Source organism: Halyomorpha halys, unplaced genomic scaffold (genome assembly GCF_000696795.3).
Source record: "Halyomorpha halys isolate HHAL.00 unplaced genomic scaffold, Hhal_1.1 Scaffold163.1, whole genome shotgun sequence".
Classification (NCBI taxonomy): Eukaryota; Metazoa; Arthropoda; class Insecta; order Hemiptera; family Pentatomidae; genus Halyomorpha; species Halyomorpha halys.
Genome location: NW_027116712.1, coordinates 139,969 through 144,611, shown reverse-complemented (window position 1 = coordinate 144,611; position 4,643 = coordinate 139,969). Strand labels below are relative to the sequence as shown.

The following is a 4,643-nucleotide window of genomic DNA, read 5'->3' as shown; positions in this document are numbered from 1 at the left end:
GTTATTTTCGTGTTGATTTAAATATTTATCCTATTCATTCACAGATATTTTTTAATAGCACTAAATATTTAAGTGAATTGAAATCTTAACTATGTCAGAGTTAAAGGCTGGAATGCATTATTTGACTTTCTTATTACACAATACCGGCATGTCAAAGTAGAATTTGTTAGAGCATTCGGAGCTTATTGCTGGTGTCACAGTTAACAAACAAGTTGGGAGGTGCATACAAACCATCCAATTCCATTGCGTTCAACCGACACATGCTGAATCCAAATTGAAGGTGGCCGTAAAACATACTGTCTATTGAAATTCAAAAATCATAGTATCTTAATTTTACTGTCTTTTTTTTTTGGAGGTGGGGGGAGGTCATCAGTATCAATTTGCATTTTTTTTCTATTTTTTGTTTAGTTTTTAATTTAGAGTTTTCAACTACAAAATAAAATATAAACATTTTCCAGTATTTTTAGTGGTCATTAGTTTAATCATATTAAAAACAGTCAAAATTCTTATTTTATTCCTAACTTGTATTGGGCAAATGTGATATTTTATATTTTTGGGTAAGGTCATTTTTAAATTTAATGTAGCATAATAGTAAAGATTTTTTTAAAATTACCATTTAAATATAGACTAACAACTTTTTATTTCTTTCAAGAATATGATTCAATAATAATTTTTAGTAAAACTTTTTTAAGAGATTCAATTGGCATATTATTAAAAATCTAAATATTTCCTGATAATTAATATATAAGTTGGTCTCAAATGGTTTCTATGATGTTAGGAATTTTAACATTAACAATTATACAATATATTTTTTTGAGATTAGTGATAAATAAAGTTTAATGTGTGTAATTTAAATTTTGGAAAATTTTGTTTTGTTTATTTTTTAACAATTCATTTAAAATGTTACATTTTAACACATTTTATAATCAACTTATTCATGAAAATATGAAACAGCAAAAAATAAAATTAAAATTAATCATTTAAAAATTTATTATCATTATTCCTAATAGATTACATTAATTAATACAGCGATAGAGAATACGTAAATATGATATTTTATAAAATAATCACCTATGTCATAATCTTGTGCCCGTTTTGTGTTAGAAAATGAAAATTAATTGAAAATTTTAATTGAAACTGTAACATGAGCGGTTGAGATTTAATTGTTTTTTTAGAATTAAATTGGAAAGATCGATGGTATCATTTGAAATAATAATATTAAACACATTTTTAAAGATTTAAAATAAAAGTGATAAGCTGAGCCATGCCAAATTCAATTCAGTTATCAAATTTTTTTTTGGATGTAGCTCGGCAGACCGTTCAGCAACTCGCAGCAGCCACAATCTCTAGACCAAGACTTTCTCCAGAAATTTTTTAACTGCTTTAAGACAATTTAAGTTCAAAAAAATTTTTGTATTTATTTATTTATTTATTTATTTTTTTATTAAGGAACAGTATAGAAGTAGTGGAGTACGACTAGCCTGGTTGAAAACCGGTTCGTGATCTGGCAAACATGGACGTCCAGCCAGTTACAAACATCGGCTTACCTAACCATTTATTCAAATATTATCTAGTGTTAATACTCATTGATTTGGGACATTAAAACATAAAGGGGGAAGGATTAACAATGTCTAAAAAAAAGATAAAGTATTCATACTTTATAATTATTTTTTTCTTAATAAAGATATGAAATTTTAACTTTTTGGTCGCTTCAATTTTTATAGATAGATAAATGTTTATTTCAGTTTAAATAATGACTAGTAAACGACAGACGGTCCCGTCTGTGAGCTATTGTATCATTATATACATTTCTGTTCGGTTGACATCGATATAGATTTAATTTTTTTTTTTTCGATAACTCATGAATGATGGAAGTGTAAAAACTAAAAAAAAAAAATAAATAAATAAAATCTAATGGAAAGATAACAGAAATTTAACTAGCTAAAATTTTATCTTATATTAAGTTTTAGTATAATTTTAACTTGCTAATTTAATAATTGAAAAGATCAAACTTACATTAAATACAGGTTAGAAGATAGGATAAGAAGCGTTGACACATGGCACAAGACACTAAAAACACGACACAACCACGAGGACGTTGCCTCGTCAACTAAGGCTTGGCATTGAGACTGCTCCCCTCCTAACCCTCCCTGCCCCACCACCTGCTGCCTCTCACAACTGTGAAACGATAACGAAAAATCTATATGATAGATAGCTCAATTGATATCATCACTGTCATCATTTTGATTCAATTATGAGGAAAAAAGTGCGATAAAAAAAATTTTGATGCGGTGCGCGCAATACACGACTTTCACCTATCACGCTACTTTGAGTTGAAATTAATTCTCATTCGTATCAGGACAGATAGTTTTATATTTTTCACTGTCGCAATAATTTCCCGTACTACTTTTCCTAATGATCCTTTGTGTCGGCAGGTTAAATAACTTCAATTTCAACAGTTTTCAGACACGTATATTTAATAATATTTTTCGACACGAAATTTAAACAAACAAAAAAATAATAAAATTTACATAATCCATATTATTAACCATTTATTCAAAATCGTAATTGCTATAGAATCAATATTAAAAAGACTAAGAATGATTTTATTGAGATAGTAACTCAGTCAATTGATTGGCTCATGCATAAATTAAGTGAAATTATTTAATATCTTTTTGTTTACAAAAAACGTTATCAGAAAGGTGAAAAGGAAAACCCATTGTGGATCCTAAAACACACCTACTATTTATGTATTATTTGTCATTCTGTCTTACCTTCTTTATCTTTCTATGTTAAATGTTGTCTTTCCTATTCTAGATTTCCGAAAATGTGCATTTAATCTGAAAAAAATATTTTTCCTTTCATCTCCATCACACAATTATCAAATACTTTCATATTTATATTTATCCATTTCCAATCACTGGTAAAAATGTGAGAAGGTTAATTATTTGAAAAAGACAAAATCTAAAATACCATTTTTAAAATTCGGCATTTAAGTCCCTTCAAACTAAGTGGGTTCAGTGTGACTAAGACCTGGCTCATATTAAGCACCATCAAGTTGTACATTGAAGTACTGAGTTGACTAAAAAGCGTTTGTGCCATTTTTTTCTTTTTGACAGGATAAAATGGTATTATTGGTTTGTTGTTTAAAATTAACGACCTTTATTTTGTTTTCGTGTTTTTTTTTTTATTTGTATGTTAACCCATTCTTAACGGACACCTCTGTATAACTGATAAAATCATATTCCCCGTTAGTTCGTAATTTAGAAGTTGCAGTGTACTTATATACAAATATATTTAAAAAAGTACAGAGAAGGTGAGTTCCTTCACTAATATAGAATTTACCACTCATTTTAAATTTTACAACAAATATAACTTAATTTAAATGTTTCATTAATGCTTGAAAACTAAGCAAAAAACGGCGAAGGGGAGAGAAGTTAATGTTTGTTAAATTAACTAATATTTTATTTGCTTTTTTATGTCTTGTTTTTAGTAATAGAATGTAAAATGTACAGAATACAAATTAAGATTAATTAATAGAAACATTATTTAATTTTTTTTTTTTATTACGGTGCGTTCTAAAACTCTCAGTTACAAATAGATTCTTCAGGAACCTGATAATCATATATCATTACAGTAAAAAAAAAAAAAAAGAAGTTATATACATAGTTATTCATTCAATATAAAACTTAATAATGTTATATATTCATTTCTATCAGAAGCAGTAAATGAATAATATTTACTTAATGCACCACAATGCCGTAGAATACATCCTGTTCCGGGGTGGATCCTAAATCCGCTTTATGGGGTTTATTTATAATAAAAAATTTAATATTTTTATAAGTGTTTATTTTACTTAACTTCATAATTTTTTTTTTATATAAGGCCAATGCAAACAGGAATCACAGTTTGATATGGGATCATGAATTCATGAAAAAAAAAAAAAAATGTTAAGGAAATAGATCGGGATGAATTGACATTTGAGCATAAATATTTTTAGGTTTCAACTTTCCTTACAATGAGGTATATGATATAAAATTATTCCAAAATTGAAATTTTGTGTCCTTTTAAGAATCGCGCTCTCCCTCCCCCTTCCTGTATCTGCTAATATTATTTGATTGTCCAGATAGGTTAGATTAGATGGATCCACTCACTATATTTTTTTGAAACAAATATTCTAAATTATACTAATTTTTAAAAACCTTAAACCACAATGCTCTAACACATCCCCCGTCGTCTACATGGAAGTTGCATAATGGCTTTAAAAGTTCTAAGAAACTTACGAATGTCCCGGAATATACTTTAATATTTAAATAATAGCCACGAAGTAACATGGAAAACTTTCCTGCCTTATGTGAAGTTTAACGCTGAACTTTTAATAAACGCTTTGATAAGGAGCTAGGAACAAAAATTTATATAATTTTAGGGATAGATCTGTTGCGATTATAATTCGAGCTGCTAGCTAATTTTATTTCAAAGGATAAAGAAATTGCTATAATGAATGAAACGCAATAAATATCTATTTATATAAGTGGGCTTTGGTAGGATAGGATTCGTGGTTTAATAGATACTTCCTACGTTTATTGTAATTAATTATGGAAATCCTAATCCTCTATCTACTATAAATATTATTAATTATAAAT

The 4,643-nt window shown here is 27.5% G+C and overlaps 1 protein-coding gene across 1 annotated transcript in view; it reads right to left on the bottom strand.

The window, feature by feature from the left end:
- The window catches only part of kug (kugelei), a 537,878-nt gene extending 535,774 nt beyond the window's left edge, over positions 1 to 2,104 (bottom strand). Inside the window, exon 1 of the mRNA XM_067053444.1 lies at positions 2,017 to 2,104. The gene's annotated coding sequence lies outside the window, so the exon portion shown is untranslated. The remainder of the gene's footprint in view (positions 1 to 2,016) is intronic.
- Between the last annotated feature and the right edge of the window lie 2,539 nt (positions 2,105 to 4,643).